At 42.9% G+C, this 18,840-nt stretch overlaps 1 protein-coding gene and 1 pseudogene across 3 annotated transcripts in view; both read right to left on the bottom strand.

Moving 5' to 3' along the window:
* LOC115143357 (receptor-type tyrosine-protein phosphatase alpha-like) overlaps nucleotides 1–5,491 on the bottom strand; it is a 59,809-nt gene extending 54,318 nt beyond the window's left edge. For all 3 annotated transcript variants that reach the window (XM_029683706.2, XM_029683695.2, XM_029683686.2), the window contains exon 1: nucleotides 5,134–5,491. The gene's annotated coding sequence lies outside the window, so the exon portion shown is untranslated. The remainder of the gene's footprint in view (nucleotides 1–5,133) is intronic.
* A 1,060-nt stretch (nucleotides 5,492–6,551) lies between these two features.
* Nucleotides 6,552–15,706, bottom strand: LOC115131787 (isocitrate dehydrogenase [NAD] subunit beta, mitochondrial-like; annotated as a pseudogene).
* Between the last annotated feature and the right edge of the window lie 3,134 nt (nucleotides 15,707–18,840).

An 18,840-nucleotide genomic window follows, 5' to 3' on the forward strand; every position in this document is an offset into this window, starting at 1 on the left:
CTCTGTAGTGGCTTGCGTTCGGAGGCCCAGCAGTTGCCATACCAGGCAGTGATGCAAGCATTTAGGATGCTCGATGGTGCAGCTCCAGAACTTTTTGAGGATCTGAGGACCCATGCCAAATCTTTTCAGTCTCCTGAGGGAGAATAGGCTTTGTCGTGGCCTCTTCACCATGATAGTTTGTTGGTGATGTGGACACCAAGGAACTTGAAGCTCTCAATCTGCTCCACTACAGCCCCGTCGATGAGAATGGGGGTGTGCTCTGTCCTCTTTTCCTGTAGTCCACAATCATCACCTTTGTCTTCATCACGTTGATGGAGAGGTTGTTATCCTGGCACCGCCCGGCCGGGTCTCTGACCTGCTCCCTATAGACTGTCTCGTTGTTGTCAGTGATCAGGCCTACCACTGCTATGTCATCGGCAAACTTAATGATGGTGTTGGATTCGTGCCTGGCAATGCAGTCATGAGTGAACAGGCAGTACAGGAGGGGACTGAGGAAACACCCCTGATGGGCCCCCATGTTGATGATCAGTGTGACAGATGTGTTGTTACTTACCCTTATTGACCCAGGGGTATGAATACTTATGTAAATTAGATTATATTGAAAATGAAATACTTTACGTTTGCAAACATTTCTAAAAACGTGTTTTCATTTTGTCATTATGGGGTATAGTGTGGAGATGGGTGAGAAATGTTTTTTTTTAATCAATTCTGAATTCAGGCTGTAACAACAAAATGTGGAATAAGTCAAGGGGTATGAATACTTTCTGAAGGCACTGTAACTGATCGGATACACAAGTGACATTCTTTGCCAAATGACGACAGCTTTATCACAAATTCAAAATGGACTGGTTGATTGAAGTAGGGAAATATGTATTCCAACAAAGAGCTGCACGTTTGGAATAATTGTGTCCATTTACTTTCAGCTTATGCTACTTTACGGTTGTAACTAGTTACCACAAGCACAAAGTCAAAATTGCCAGTGTGGTTAGTGTGTGTTAGGTTTAAAATCTGATTTTAAGATGATAAATTGTAGAAATAGGCAGGGTTTATGACTTTGTGCAAACTAGTGACGACCCTACTTTGCAAACTGCCATTTAGAATTGGTTAGCATAGGTTATAACCCCCTAAACAGACAAGTTCAAACTGAAAATATACAAAAACATTACTTTGACAAAGACAAAGAACGTATTTTCCTCAGAATCATTAAGCCTAGTCCTACTCACCAAATGGGTGTCATGGATATAATTCATCCCCATGCAGTGTTCAATGTGGAATTGTTAACCCATTTAGAAAATTCCAAAGAACAGGCAGAATGAACTAAATCAAACATCTGTATATTGAAAACATGACAGATATAGGTTTATAACCCTGAAGAAAATTGCAATTCAACTCACTAAATTGACCCATGTTTCAAATGATAACACTGAGAATAACTGTTCCAGACGCAAGATGTTCTTCACTTCACACTGTTACATTTTATTCTGTTCTATTATAGCATGTTTTTTTAAACTTTAAAATAGGTGTGTCTTGACTGTGATAAGGGCTCGGGAAATAAGAGCATCTTGTCTATTAAATTAACAAAACAAGGCTATGCCATTGCACAGCCATAGTAGGGCTTTCCAGTGCGACCATTTTACTCTAATATGTGTCTAAATATTTTCAGCTGTGCGACCTGGATTTTTTTGGGGGCACCTAGAAAAATGATGGATTCTGGCTCTAACACCTCAAAAAGTTAGGAGTTCAACGAAAAATGTTTATCTTAGGCACACACATGCTCCATGTAGAAAAGGTTAGCGCAGAGCCCTGAGCCATAGGCTTCTTCTACGAGAAAGTACCACTGCTGAGGTTCCACAATATTATATAACCAGTTGATATTACGATTTCAATAAATTAAATCTTAAAATGGAACTTGTTTTTTTATTGCCAGAATATACAAGGGGCAATTTAGCTATTTGGATTTGTTATCTGTAATGGTTAAGATAAATTAGGCATTGTTTTTAGCCTCGTTATTGTGTTAATTTATTATTTTTTACTTTAGTTTATTTGGTAAATATTTTCTTAACTCTTCTTGAACTGCACTGTTGGTTAAGGGCTTGTAAGTAAGCATTTTACAGTAGTCTACACATGTTGTATTCAGTACATGTGACAAATAAAGTTTGATTTGGCATATCGATAAATGTGCAGAGAATTTGTTCTAATATGGGCCTTCTAAATAAAAGGAGTTTTTGGAGGGTGTGTTCCTCTGCCCAGGTGTTGCTAATGCATGCCAGATCTTACAATGTCTGGATAGGTATTTTAAGGATCAGCTAACCACATCATGTTATAGCAAACTGTCAGTCGATGATGTGGCACGCAACCATTGGTTGATGGATGAAACCTCTGAGCAGGGGAATGCAACCTGAAGCAGTCCAGAGACATGACGAGTCACGCTCCAGGTGGACACAGCTGCACACAGCTCAGTTCACTTATGAAGGCATGCCAAACACTGCCATAGGCCTACTTCCATCTTGACCCAAATACTAGTTTCTTCCCTTGTGCAAGCTGTTGAGAATGTTATCCATGTTCCCGGCTGAGGCTGACAGCGAGCATACATGTAGCTTTGATAATAAAAGGTCCAGGCTAGGCTATGTGCAGCAGGCCATATTTTATGTGTCGGACATAGGCCTATACATAGAATGTGCCTCTACTTGAAAATACACGATCTAAGTGACTGATAGTTGGTATTCAGCAGTCATAAAAGTATGCCTTATTTACTTTGAAGAACTACTAAAATAGTGATTTGTCAGACAGCATAGGCAGCAGCTCTATAGGGATGAGATGATGACTTGGAATTAAATAAAGTTAACAAATACAACAAAAGTAATATACACAACAAAACATTAATAAAACCTTCCTAATATTTAGTTGCCCTCAGGACAGCCTCAATTCGTTGGGGCAAGGACTCTATAAGGTGTCAAAAGCATTCCACAAAGATGCTGGTCCATGTTGACTCCAATGCTTCCCACAGTTGTGTCAAGTTGGCTGGATGTCCTTTGGGTGGTGGACCATTCTTGATACACATGGGAAACTGTTGAGCATAAAACCCCAGCTGCATTGCAGTTCTTGACACGAACCGGTGTGAATTACTACCATAACACGTTTAAAGGCACATGCATTTTTTGTCTTTCCCATTCACCTTTTGTATGGCATACATACACAATCCATGTCTCAATTGTCTCAAGGCTTAGAAATCCTTCTTTAACACGTCTCATACCCTTCATCTACACTGATTGAAGTGTATTTATATTTAACAAGTGACATCAATAAGGGATCATCACTTTCACCTGGCCAGTCTATGTCATGGAAAAGCAGGTGTCCTTAATGTTTTATACACTACAGTGTATTATATTAAAGTGAATAAATTATGGTTAATAAGTGATAAGCATAATGGGCAGTCACTACCATCACATGGCACTACAGAGGGGGGTGCGGACAGCCCAGTACATCACTGGGGCCGAGCTCCTTGCCATCCAGGACCTTGCACGGTCTCTATGCACACGCACAGGACTCTACAAACTCACGCACACTCCAACACAAACAATTATACTGACTCTACACACATACAATCTTCATTTACGCTGCCGCTACTCTGTTTATCGTACATCATGATGGCTAGTCACCTTACCCCAATACATATCTACCTCTATCACTCCAGTATCCCTGCAAATTATAAATATGGTATTGGAACGGACCCTGTACATAGCTTACTTTCTCGTGTTCTTATTTCTTGTGTTTTTGTTCTACCTTATGTTATTTTTAGTAAAACATTGATTACTGCATCCTTGGGTTTAAAGCTTGCAAGAAAGGCATTCACTGTACTTGTACACATGACATTAAAACTTGAAACTCATGGGACTTTAATTAATTGTGTTATTCTGTGTTGTTACACCATTCAACCCACATAATGCACTTAATAATGTAATAAAAAATGTGGAACCAAAACCGAGCTCAAAAAGCACTCATCGCTCAGCACTACAAGACAATTAAATATACAATCAAGTTGCACTAGGGCCTCAAGCCTTTTTTGCAGTCATGCCTAATGATGCATCAAAAACTGCATCAAATGAAAGTGGCCTCCACCTTCATGAAATCAATGGTTTCAAAAGGTCAGCAGACAAAACGTGGAACATATTCCTTGATGACTCCTGCATTGCCAAATGTATTTTTCATGCTAATGAACTTTTATTGATTAGAATCAGAGGGAGTTGTCACAGCACACCAACTATACAGTGTGCGGCATGTAAACACAGAGCTTGCACTGAAACTTTTTGAAACCAGCCTGCCTGGGACACAAGCCATGTTTATACATTACATTATAGTTATTACTAGGGTTAAGGGGGTCACCAGCTGTGACGCCAGTGCACAATTATTTAAGATTCATATTGCGTAACTACATTTAGGCTAGACTAAGTAACCTCAAGGTCCAGTCAAGCCAGAATAATTAGTATCAGAAGAGGAAATGGAGAGCGAGGCAGAGTAAAGCAGTATACTTGATATACAAAAATGTTTATGTGTGCTGTGATTTGAAGGCCTGTCTGTCTAAAGCGACCTAATTCCTGGGCTGTGTTCCCACTAAACTCCCTATCCCCCCACCCCAGCCCCGGGTTACTCCCCCACCATCTCTAAACATTTAGCAACAAAGCGTTGATCAATATGTACTTTTCAGTTAGAACGCACTGGCCCCCCGATTGTAACAATGCGACATGGAAACAATGTAACGTTATGCGTTCACAGAACACGCTCACACTCTGGAAATCTAAAATGTATGTTGTGGCATATTCTCTCCCCTTCGCAAAATGTTTCCTCCCTTACTCCAAGCTCATTCTGTAAATGTTCGTGTCGCTACAAACATATAATTGGGTGCGCTCCCATGATACCCATGGAACGTTATACAAAAACAACCTCTTCCCTCTCCGCCGTATCTCTCTCATCACCGAAACGATGTTAGCCGTGGAATACTAAACTGTGATAATGATAAGGGACAATCCAAAAGTGCTTATTTGTGTGATAAGTAGCCAGACATTATTACAACTTAATGAAACACGCTTCACCGTACCTAGTGACAATTTACAGCAGAATAAAAACAAAACTCACCACGACTCCCGTTTGGTGTAATACAATCCTGAATATCTACAGTAGTGAAATTCCTTTCTTCCTTTTCACACGTTCTCAACACCGGCCCGTCTCCACACTCCAGTAACCAAGAGTGTGTGTGTGTGTGGGGGGCTGTGTCAGTGATAGGAACGATCTGGGACAGACAATTTGGAGGCAAAAGATCGCAAGTCTGTTTTATCCTAACGAGTGACTAGAACGGTCCCAAACATTCCTCAATGTTACCGAAGGTCTCTATAACACATGTGTATCTCTCCGTCTTCCTCGAGGCATAGGGGGACGTGAATCCCAGTTTATTCCTTGCATCCAGGGGAGTCGCCGCCTCTTCTAGACCGCCATGTTGCGTCTGCAATAGGAGGAATGGGAAGCAGAGAATTCCCAGACCAGGCCCCTCCTCCCCCTCCCTCCACGGTGCCACTGCGACATCTGGCGGACCATCACGAGACCGAGTAAACAGCATCCCTATCCAGAAGAGCACGAGTCAACCATCTGGTCATTTCTGTCACATACACAACGTCGAATATTGGACGGGTTTATTAATTTCCCATAGGCTGCCGGGGCACATTTAGTTGGCCCTCTGTCAACATTGGCCAGTGGTGGTCACCAACCCTGGTCCTGGGTTAAAGGTTGCAGGCTTTTGTTCCAGCCCACTGAGCCCAGCAGTAGCACACCTGATTCAACTGATCAATGTATATATATTTTTATTTTACGAGTCAAGTCAGTTAAGAACAAATGGTTATTTACAACGATGGCCTACACCGGACAAACACGGACGACGCTGGGCCAATTGCGCACCGCCTTATTGGACTCCAAATCACCGCCAGTTGTGATAGTGTTGAGACTTGATGTTTTATTGACTAGTTGAATCAGGTCAGGTATAGTGCTAGAACAAAAGCCGGCACAATACACATTGTTATTGCAGTCCCAGACAGGCACACCCGATTCAACTTGTCACCTACTCATCAGGCCCTCAATGAGTTGAGTCAGTTGTTTGTCCAGCGATACAACAACCAAACACTTGTGCTGTTGGGGGTACTCGAGGACCGGAGTTAGGAACTACTGGTCTAGGACTCGGGAGGACCAAACGCTGCAGGAGGCTTTACCAAAGCCACCAGGTTACAAATATTTATCTGCCCATTTTACAAGTTCTGAGATCTAAAAAAACAACGTCCCAATCAGCTTTTTTCCTTTCTCTAAAAAGGTGTCATTTCTGGAAGTCACTTCCAGATCACCTTCAAATGTTTAAGATTTATATTGATTTTACTGGAGGTTCAGAACTATTTTAAACCCAGCGTCACACTGTTGCAATTCAATATTTATGCAATACAAATTACATTACTGTCTACACTAACATCACTCAAATACAACTTATGTTAAGACCGATTTTCTAGACAGCAGAGTTTCAGATATCGTAATATGTTTATTACAGTTAATGAATTAACAAGTCAATAATGCATGTAGAGAATACATTAAAAAATACTGATAAAGTACATGGTTCAGTCATTGAAGAACAGTTAAGTAGAAAGAACATTGCTACAGAATATGGAATGTGACTTACAAGTGTTATAGAACTACTATCACATAGGAAAACATTCTTATTTTGGTACTGCTTATAAGACTGAATGTGCGGTCCTATATTGGTTTCTCAATTATGCAGCACTTCCTCTATTTAAATTGTGTGTATTTTACATATATTTGAGTAAACTCCCATGGGTGTAAGCTGTCATTTCACATGGTCTGGAGAATTTAATTTGTAGTGTGGGTGTCAATACAGCGAGATTAGTTTGACAGAAGGTAAATAAAGTCTGTGTTTACAAGCAGCCAGTATGAGGATAGCTCAGATGGTTAGGTTGGCAATGACAGCTCTGGTGAACTCGTCGCTTGTAGCATAGCCTCCCAGGTCCCCTGTGTGCACCTGCCACAAATAAAAGTAGTGTCACACACACACACACGGTCCATTCACACAGGCAAATGGTCCTCACAAATACATACAAACATGACTAGTGTGTAAGAGAGCCTTATTCACCAAACTCAAACACAATATAGGTGAATATTAGGTTATTTTGAAGCAACTTAAAAGGAACATTACACCCCAAGAATATATTTTTGTACTTGTTTCATAAATTCATTGTTGAGTCTCAAAATGTTTTGCTTGTCAGCAATCAAGTTTGATATGTAACTTTTAAAATAAGGAAATCATCGCGGTATGATTTAGAACGTTACATCTGGGCCACCACTCATCCAAGCCATAAATACATATTCAGTCCAACCCTTTAGAGAAACATAGGCCAACATCAATTTTTCCATATTTTATTCTTCTATAGTATTTGACCATGATGATCGCTTTAAAAACAACAAAAGGTCCGTCAGCCATTGTAACAGTTAGGGAACAATGGCAAGTTAAGAACAAATTATTATTTACAATGACTGCCTATCCCGGCCAATGCTGGGCCAATTGTGCGCCGCCCTATGGGACTCCCAATCACAGCCGGAAGTGATACAGCCTGGTGTTATCAAGTGCTAGTTCAAAGATCCAATATTATAACACCAGTACTGTAGCCATAACCATTATAACAAGTTATACATAAACTTTTATGGACCCAAAACAGCACTTTGAAGCATATATATATACACATACATACATACATACACGTATGTGGACACCCCTTCAAAATAGGTGATTCGGCTATTTCAGCCACACCCGTTGCTGGCAAGTTTATAAAATCAAGCACACAGCCATGCAATCACAAATAGACAAACATTGACAGTAGAATGGCCTTACTGAAGGGCTCAGTGGCTTTCAATGTGGCACCATCATAGGATGCCACCTTTCCAGCAAGTCAGTTCGTCAAATTTCTGCCCTGCTAAAGCTGCTGTGAAGTGGAAACGTCTAAGAGGAACAACAGCTCAGCCGCAAAGTGGTAGGCCACAAAAGCTCACAGAGTGGGACCGCCGAGTGCTGAAGCGCATCATCTGTCCTCAGTTGTAACACTCACTACAGAGTTCCAGACTGCCTCTGGAAGCAACGTCTGCACAAAAACTGTTAGTCGGGAGCTCCATGAAATGGGTTTCCATGGCCGAGCAGCCGCACACAGGCCTACGGTCACCATGCGCAATGCCAAGCGTTGGTTGGAGTGGTGTAAAGCTCGCCGCCATTGGAATCTGGAGTAGCGGAAATGTGTTCTCAGGAGTGATAAATCATTCTTATGTCACTAGCCACTTTAACTATGCCACTTTGTTTACTTTGTCTACATACTCATCTCATATGTATATACTGTACTCGATACCATCTACTGTATGCTGCTCTGTACCATCACTCATTCATATATCCTTATGTACATATTCCTTATCCCCTTACACTGTGTATAAGACAGTAGTTTTGGAATTGTTAGTTAGATTACTTGTTGGTTATCACTGCATTGTCGGAACTAGAAGCACAAGCATTTCGCTACACTCGCATTAACATCTGCTAACCATGTGTATGTGACAAATAAAATTTGATTTGATTTGATTTGCTTCAAAATCTGGCAGTCAGACAGACAAATCAGGGTTCGGCGAATGTTACCTGCCCCAATGCATAGCACCAACCATAAAGTTTGGTGGAGGAGGAATAATGGTCTGGGACTGTTTGTCATGGTTCGGGCTAGACCCCTTAGTTCCAGTGAAGGGAAATCTAAACGCTACAGCATTAAACGCTACAGCATACAATTAAGACAATTCTGTGCTTCCAACTTTGTGGCAACAGTTTGGGGAAATCCCTTTCCTGTTTCAGCATGCTCGTGGCTGAATGGAATAAAGTCCCAGCAGAAATGTTCCAACATCCAGAGTAGAGGCTGTTATACCAGCAAAGGGGGACCAACTCCATATTAATGCCCGATTTTGGAATGAGATGTTCGACAAGCAGGTGTCCACATATACTTTTGGTCATGTAGTGTCTTGCCAAAAACCAATATGCCTGTCGAAGTCACCAGTAGCAATGCCACCACTCTGATATCATCATAACCAATATATAATGGAACGGACATATAGCACATACAGTACAAAAACAGAAAAGTCACTAGCCTGACATGATCAAATGGTTTCCCTTGTGAACTCAGGCAAAGCTGGTCATAGGCTCAGGTAACAATGGCTTGTTCGTTTGTGAAATGTAATGATGAAAAAGCTTAGCTTTGACTGAATAGACAAACACAATGGATCCCCAAGGTCACAACTCCAGCAAAGGGCTCCCAAGATAGTGACCTCTACGATACACTGAATTTTACAGCATACACAGTGGACAGAATATTAAGACATTTTAGTTTTTAGTAACTCGTGATTATGAATTGAGTGAATAGGGTTCAGTGAAGCTAGCCCATTTCACAGTTCAGCTTGTTAGCATCCCTGCTAACGCAACAATGTGAAAACATTGATTGTAAACACTGAAAATGGTCTCCCTTCACAGGAATGACCTCCGCATCCCGCTGATTTTACGAGTGGCGGTGTGTTTGTGAGAAACAGTCCAGTTTTTTTATATAGTAACTACAGCAGGTTTTCTTGACGTGACTAAGGCTGTTATTGCAAGAGGCCAGTTATCCTTTGTCCATGGACACACTGCACGTACAGTTATGAACAAGGCACTTTATAATGCCTGCCACAACTCATTGCTGTGAAATGGAAGACCCGAAGTCCACTTATGCAGTGATAAGATTTCACTTGCTTTGGTGTTGGTAAATTGTCATCGTGGCACAAAAACCAGCTTGATCAATACTGCTGAACAACCTCCAGCACAACCAGTGTGGACTGCAAGGCTAGATTAGCAGTGATCAATTTAATATAAAATCACACGCATGTCCACAGCACAAACAAGGAAACAGTATAGAGAGAAGGCAGAGTAGGAGAGTAAAGGGAAGGAGAGGTGGTGGTAGCCGACAGATACAGAGAACACTATAGAGGTAGTAGAGCTGATAGAAGAGTGCATCCAACAGCAGAGGAAGTACAAAAGAACCGGTTGACATGGAGTTGGAGAAAGTGTTCAGCAAGGAAAAGACTGGGAGAAAATAGAGAAGGTTACAGCAGCATAAATGGACAATTTGGTCGAAAACAATTAATTTAAAAGATTAATGCAGAAAATGAATTTCTTTGTCCAAATCGAGAAACAGAAACCCTCAGAGGATACGCAGAGCGTGTTATGAGGAATGTGAAAAGCGGAGAAGAGGAACAAGAGCTGCCAAGAGTGATGTAAGGAGAATTAGTTTAGTGGGACAGGGAGCAAAACAGTTATGGCTAAGTTATTAGGAGATATATGGCGATTATGGGGTTCAATATATCCAGATTATATTTGGTTGGCCGTCCAGTTCAGGGTAAAGGGCTGTTCAGGGGACCAGCACCTCTTTAGTACGCGGCGGAGGTTCCTCACAACAGCTTGCACAAAGTCCCCGGTTGTGCTGTAACCGCCCAGGTCTCGGGTCCGCATTTGGGACACGCGCGCGCGCACACACACACACACACACACACACACACACACACAGGGTGCAAGGGAATAGGAGGAGGAGAGGAAAAAGTGGAGGGTACTTCAGACTGGTGCAGGGATAGGAAACTCCAGTTCTCAAGGCCTGATTGGTGTAACACTTTGGCCCCAGCTTAAGACACCGCACTCCAATAATCGACTAATCATGATCTTCAGTTTAGAATGCAATTAGTTTAAAATCACATGCGTTTGCTAGGGACAGGGGAAAGTATGACACCCCTTTGGCTGCTGAGGACTGGAGTTTCCCACCCCTGCTCTAGTGAATTGACAAACACTATACTTCAAATTCAGATCACACGTCCTTCCACTTTCAGTCAAGCTACCACCATTTCTCTAAATTATCAGACCATAATACCTACACTATTTCAGTGAATAGAAACCATTCTCCCACATTCACTCTGCAAAAACATGGATTCTGTGTTGACCATGCACCTGTCTAGGAACCATGGTATTAGTTAGGGTTAGAGCTGCTGCTAATAATCCTAATACGGGCTGGAGCGCAGACAACAGTTAGTCCATCTTTGCTACCAGTCAGTTTCTACAGTTACAAGAACAATGTACAGCAGGACATAGAGTGGTGTACAGGATTCCACCCACGTTAACATGCACAATCAAAAGGCTCTCTCACACACCAGGATATGGTGTTTTGCTTTTTAAGTGTATTTTCATTGACAAATGCAATTTGAGGGTCATTAAATTGTTTGGATCAGAGTGTTTGTTTTTCCACTTTTCATCCATGATTTGACATACAAAATGCATATACATATTGCAAAGACCCAACCGTGTGCTCTCCCATCCAACTGTAGAATTAATACATGCACACAAACCAACAGGATTTAATAGTGTTGATACAATATCGTCACACACAATTACCTTCCCTGTTTGATGACCCTCCGGACAGCGTCTGACAACATGTTGCAGTGGTATTCCAAGCTATCACAAAACAGTCAGTTGAGGTTAGTGCACACACACCCGAGCACAAATCCCATTGGAAGCAGTGCCCACTCACTTGAGATGATGGAGCATGTTGGCAGTGCTGAGCAGCATGGCCGTGAGGTTGCCGATGTTCCTGCCCACAGCTTGGGCAAAGGGGTGTCACGCTCCCTGAGACGGAGGCCATTACATTTCTCAGGCCATTTTATCTATGCTTGGGTCTGCAATGTAACTAGTGTATGATTGCAGCGGACTGGTTAAGTTGGATCTCAGGCAGACTGCTGGACACTCACAGTCACGGTGTACTCTGCACTATAGCTCTCTCCTGGGACCACTCCTGCCCCGTCGACCAGCCCAGCTGCCAGGTTGTCAATGATGTTGCCATCGAGGTTGGGCATCACCAGCACGTCAAACTGGTATGGGTTCTGGACCAGCTAGAGAGAGAGAGAAGCAGTAAGTGAGTGAGTGAGTGAGTGAGTGAGTGAGAGAGAGGTGGGGCATCACCAGCACGTCAAACTGGTATGGGTTCTGGACCAGCTAGAGAGAGAGAGAAGCAGTAAGTAAGTAAGAGTGAGAGGTGGGCCGTACCTGCATGCAACAGTCTATAATAAGGTTGTCGTATTTGATCTTGGGATACAGCTCTGCCACCTCGGCACAGCACTGTAGGAACAGGCCATCTGCAAGATTCCTGTAGAAAGGCAGAAGGAGACTAAATCCTTGGCTGTAGTTGGATAGATGTGTAGAAGCCTTTAAAAAAAGGTTGTTTCTGGCACCAAGACTCACATGATGTTGGCCTTGTGGACTGCCGTGACCCTTCTTGGTGGCATAGTCGAAGGCAAACTCCCTGGTGATAATCTTCAGACATTCGATCACTCCAGGCACACTCTGAGAGACAGAAAGCACAGAGTTCAGATCAGGACAAACTTCCATCAGACCGTGGTTTGACCATGTTGTTAGAGCGCTTACATATGTGGTCATACGTGGTCGTGTTCTTTCCAGTGTACAATGCCTCATGCATGATTTCAATGTGTATTAGTCATACAACAAACTAATCAAAAACATGGTAAGATTTCCATCAGGACCGGGTCAATCGACTTTAGCTAGCCAGACCCCACAGGGTGAGTGGAGATTTCCCTCGAAGTGCTGACCAATTAATGCTTTTTGAAGTCGGTTTGGTTTCGGTTAAATAATTTAAAAAAATATATCAGTATGCATTATGTTGGTTGACTGCTGTAACACAGAATAAAACAATGAATAAAAGTACAATGATGGTAGTGACTGTCCATTACTGCTTATCACTTATTAACCATTTACTCACATAACTAATAAAATATCAGTTGTGTCTATTACATGTTTTATTTGATGACTTATTTCATTTCATGTCATCATCTCCCCTCTATAGTGCTGCCTATGCTGTCTGACAAAATCACTATTTTAGTAGTTCTTCAAAGTAAATAAGGCATACTTTTATGACTGCTGAATACCAACTATCAAATCACTTGGAGGTATCTACCTGAAAATACATGATCTAAGCAACTGCTCTCTATCCCTCTTAATCGTGCATTCTTCTGTCTCCTCTCTGCATCTGTCCCACACTAACCTAACATAGCAGGCGTAAAAGAAACAGACTGGACAAGTAGGAGTGCAATGGATTATGGTCATTGCAGTTAATGACCATGTTTTCTGTACTAATCTATGTCAAATATTGGCCTGTTGGAAACTACAACTCTGTTTTGCGCTTGATCTGATTTATCTCTAAAGAAACTGTGCAATGTGCACATTGAGCTCACAATTATTATTATTATTATTATATATATATATTTTTAATTGCTCAGCACTACCAATGAAATGTCCTAAAATTGGAGAGAGAAAAAAAATCCATCTAACTGGCACCCTAGGTGAGCTAAAATAAAAACACACCCATTGTTTGGTTGCATGGCAAAATGTGATGTATCTCGTGATCCAGATAGCTGTACTCTCCCTCGGTCTGCTCTCGGATAATGACAAGGTTGTTGTGGCGGGTGCTATAGCCAGGCAGGCTGTTCACATGGACCACGTTGGCAAACAGGTCCAGTCTACGCCTGAGGAGAGCTTCATTAATGAGATCAGCCAACCAGCCAGCCACACACTAGAACAGCCATACAACATGTGAACCGTGGCCCAGAACCAGAACGGGGTCAATACCAAGAAAGAAATCTAAGGGAATTGAAGTCAGGCTTCAAATGAATATGGTTGAAAGTTGTAATAGAATGCACAAGATGCAATTTCAAAATTGGTTAGTGCATGGGCAGTTTTCCTCGTGTTATTAACGGAGACCTGGCCGGGTGGTGCCAGAATAATAACCTGTCCTTCAACGTAACTAAGATTAAAGGAGATGATTGTGGACTACAGGAAAAGGAGGACCGAGCACGCCCCCATTCTCATCAACGGGGCTGTAGTGGAGCAGGTTGAGAGCTTCAAGATCCTTGGTGTCCACATCACCAACAAACTAGAATGGTCCAAACACACCAAGACAGTCGTGAAGAGGGCACGACAAAGCCTATTCCCCTTCAGGAAACTAAAAATATTTGGCATGGGTCCTCAGATCCTCAAAAGGTTCTACAGCTGCAACATCTAGAGCATCCTGCCTGACTGGTTGCATCACTGGCCGGTAATTACTCGGCCTCCGACCGCAAGGCACTACAGAGGGTAGTGCGTACAGCCCAGTACATCACTGGGGCTAAGCTGCCTGCCATCTAGAACCTCTATACCAGGAAGTGTCAGAGGAAGGCCCTAAAAATTGTCAAAGACCCCAGCCATAGACTGTTCTCTCTACTACCGCATGGCAAGCGGTACCGGAGTGCCAAGTCTAGGACAAAAAGGCTTATCAACAGTTTTTACCCCCAAGCCATAAGACTCCTGACTAGGTAAATCAAATGGCTACCTGGACTATTTGCATTGTGTGCCCCCCCAACCCCTCTTTTACACTGCTGCTACTCTGTTTAACATATATGCATAGTCCCTTTAACTATACATTCATGTACATACTACCTCAATTGGCCCGACCAACCAGTGCTCCCGCACATTGGCTAACCGAGCTATTTGCATTGTGTGCCCCCCCCAAAACACCTCTTTTACACTACTGCTACTCTCTGTTCATCATATATGCATAGTCACTTTAACCATATCTACATACTACCTCAATCAGCCTGACTAACCGGTGTCAGTATGTAGCCTCGCAACTGTTTTTCACTGTTGTTTTTATTTCTTTACTTACCTATTGTTCACCTAACACCTTTTTTGCACTTGATTAGAGCCTGTAAGTAAGCATTTCACTGTTGAATTCGGTGCACGTGACAAATAAACTTTGATTTGAACTGACAGACCTTAGAGCTATATCCTGTCAGAAACTCCCAGTTGATAAACGAATCCCATGTTACCTAGGTATGCAAGGTGGCCTATCTTGTAGTTATCACACCCAGATTATGTGCCCACATTGATTTTGTGTACTCAGGTATCTTATAACACACAAGACATGGCAAAATGTGTAGAATTGCAGGAAATTAGCTTTGAACTGCAAATTTTTCATTCCAACAAAAGGGTGTGTGAACAATTTGGGGTAGCGAAAGGGGGGTTTGTTGCTCTGTCAATAAAGACAATATCAATCCAGACCTTTGCCACCTAGGAAATTTGTGTGACTGGACTTTCTCAAATAGTGGTTGAGGACCCCATGCACTAGTTCCCATAACCTTACAATATTCATTGATTGTGTTGGCTTGCTCCAGTAAGAATTGTGGTGGCGTTAGATCTAATATTGCCTTACCTGATTTTCATCTCAAAGCCAGCCAGCTCCCCTTTAAACTCCACGGGGGTGTTAATCTTTCCTACACACAGACAGAGAAAATAAAACCCAGTCAGAACACACTGATCTGATAAAAGCATTCAAGTGGAAGCAAATCTCCTGCATAGGAAATGAGAGGAGACAAGTCGGTTACCTTTCATGGCCACCCTGTTGGTCTTCATGGAGGCTAACACCTGCTGCAGCTTCTCGTTGCTGTCCATGTGCTGCTCCTCACTCAGGTGAAACTCCTCAAACTCCACTGGGAGGTCAGCCGCCTGGAGGGGGATGGAAAGGCAGGTTTAAGGCTAGAAACAAGGAGATAAGATAGGGATGAGAAACAGGATGGATATATTGCCGATGAATGAATAAAGGAGTGAGTAAATGGGCTACAATAACTGAATATACAAGACAAATTTTTAAGTTATCAATGAACACAGAAAATATTGGATTGAGCTCAGAGCACGCTTGAAGCACGGTGCAGGCAATATCAAGACAGTGGGCTCCGTTCCCACATGGGCAACATACTGTGTGTGTTTACCGTGTGCGGTAAAGTGACAATCCGGTCTTGAGTGTTTGGGTGGGGGGCACCAAGAGAGGTTCATGAGCTTGGGGGTAAGGTGTGGTGAAAGCAAAGTAATAGGATATTTGGAGTGGAATGTGCCAAGGAGATGAGTTAGTTAGGTAAATGTCAACAGAGGGACCAGACACCCACACCAATGCACTCTTAAGGCGCTTTCACATATCTCTGTGTGATCTGGATTCTGGTACCTTAATACATGCTATAAAGCACGTGTGAAACACAAACAAATCCTGGCTGAAACAAATAATTGACCTGGTGAGTAGCGGGTTCAAGGTCCAGGACCAGGTATTGTGACACCAGCGCAAGTCACGTGGAACTTTTTGCCCATTGTAAACAAGCTAGCTTGCTAATGCCATGTAGAATATGCATTGTCACTAATGCTGCAGGAAACCAAATTTCATAATTGAAAAACACCCTTAGACACATCACCTCTCCTGATCAGACTTGAGAAAAGGAGCCACCATAATGTACATACCTTGAAAACCTCCTGACAGCAGTCATCAGCTCAGGTCCCACTCCATCCCTGGGCACCACGGTGACCGTGAAGGTGGCATCGCCGCGGGCCGTCAGCACCTCGGGCACACCCAGACAGGCGGTCATACTGTGGGGCCGGGCAGCCAGCTGCTGCCACCGCGGGCCAGTGCCAGTCAGGCCCTAGAACAGGACACAATAGTAAATTAGGCCTACCATAGAAAGTATGCATTATCTGAATGTCTCATCTGATGGCATCACTGTGTCAATACAACTTAAAGACAATGGGGGTTGCTTAGACCAGAGGCATGGTCCCCCCCACTAATTACACTATAAAACTGGACCGTGTTCAGGCATGAAGACAATTCTGAATAAGTGTCATGTACCTTGATGATAGGATAAGGGGGACATAATTCAGAACGTTTTACACTATGAAGCGACAGGGTATAATAATCAATTTGAGCTAACTTTACTCTCGTATCAGAAGACAGCCCAATTGGTTTATCAGGCTGCAAAAATTAGGTTTAGGCTAGCTGACACTGTGTATTTCTGAAGCTGATCACAGATAACGTTAGTGTCAAAGATTGGTATTGTTCTATCAGTAGCTACTAGCTAGCCAAGTTAGCTAACGCCATCATCATCCTCCTATCGCATTGGTGATTAAATTAATTTATGTCAAGCAGTTTCTAATAAAACGGCTGTCCCCAATAGCAACAACGAAGGGTTTTTACACGAAACAAATTGTCCACAATTTGATGGCTGTAAACATTATCTACCGACTAACCTCTTAAGGCAGCAGCCATCGCCATCACCAAACCAACGACAATGTGGAGGAAATTAGCTTTGTCTTGACAGGCTAGAAACGTTGATTATTCTTTGGTGGAATAGTTGGACTGAGCAACCATGTGAGCGAGATACAGACGCCACCTAGTGGATTGGAGTTGCAGTTCGTCCTAATATTTTCAACTTCAGCAGAGTAGACAGTTCAGTCAAATTAGTAGGGCCAAGGAGACCTCTTTATAAGGGGCAAATATTTGTCATTTTTCACATAAATTTGAGACCAAGGTGGATGTAGTGTCAGAAACCCTGCCACTAATCCCGGAGGGTTGCAATAATGCATGATGTAGTACCCGTGTAAGATTCTGAGACGGGAGGCGTGATTTGAACCTGCCACGCTAGGGTCCAACAGAGCCTGATTTATTGCACTGCTCCAAGAAAGCTAACAAGCAGGAATCTGTTTGTATCGGTCTGCGTGTAAAGAAAGTCACGCTGCTTGCTTGTCTAGAACCACTTCCCCCCGATCCAATCCAGCTCATACCTAGCTCGAACTTCCGACATCTGCCTGGCAAACACATGTGACCGCCCTCCTAAAGCATTACAACACATTGCGCCACCGAACAAAGCCTTCGTTAAAGGTGCAAAGGGGCAACATTTCAGGCTGAGAAACTCGCGGTTGATCTGAACGCAACTGCAGATCCGGGTCACAGAACAATTGCCAGGGACATCACACTGCTTGCTTAGCGAGTACCACTTCCCCCAAATCCGGCTCATTATACCTGGCTCGAACTCCGGACATCTGCCTTGCAAACACACGTGACCGCTCTGCACTCCAGCACTTTGGATTTGAAATGATACAATGACTATGAGTTTAAAGTTGTACATAGCCCCCCCCCCCCATTTTAGGGGGACAAATTCACGTATTTAAAGTAGGTCAAAAGTTTAGTATTTAGTTCCATATTCCTAACACGCAATGATTACATCAAACTAAACTCCCGTGTTATTGTAATGGTGCGAGGTTAGCATGTTTTGGGGGTATGATATTTGTGCGTCTGTAACTTTCTCACTCATCATTATTCACGATTCATTCAGGACTATCTGTAATCATGGTAGCATCCACATCAATGAGGTAGTGTTTATGTAACAGTATAACTTTCGACCGTCCCCTCGCCCATTCCCGGGCGCGAACGAGGGACCCTCTGCACACATCAACACCCACGAAGCATCGTTACCCATCGCTCCACAAAAGCCACGGCTCTTGCCGTGCAAGGGGAATCACTACTTCAAGGTCTCAGAGCAAGTGACGTCACCGATTGAAACGCTATTCAGCGCGCACCACCGCTAACTAAGCTAGCCGTTTCACATCCGTTACATTTAGAAACAGGACTTGCGGCCCAGGACTGAGTTTGGGAAACCCTGTGCTAAATGATTCAAATGTAAAACATAGAAACCATGTGTTTGATTCGTTTCATTAATTCCGTTCCAGTCATTACAATGAGCCTGTCCTACACAATTAAGGTGCCACCAGCCGCCTGTGCTGGGGATCCCCCATCCCCACACCCAGTGCTGATGCTTGCATAGCTGTATAAGTGTGTTAGGTTT

Source organism: Oncorhynchus nerka, linkage group LG2 (genome assembly GCF_034236695.1).
Source record: "Oncorhynchus nerka isolate Pitt River linkage group LG2, Oner_Uvic_2.0, whole genome shotgun sequence".
Lineage (NCBI taxonomy): Eukaryota > Metazoa > Chordata > Actinopteri > Salmoniformes > Salmonidae > Oncorhynchus > Oncorhynchus nerka.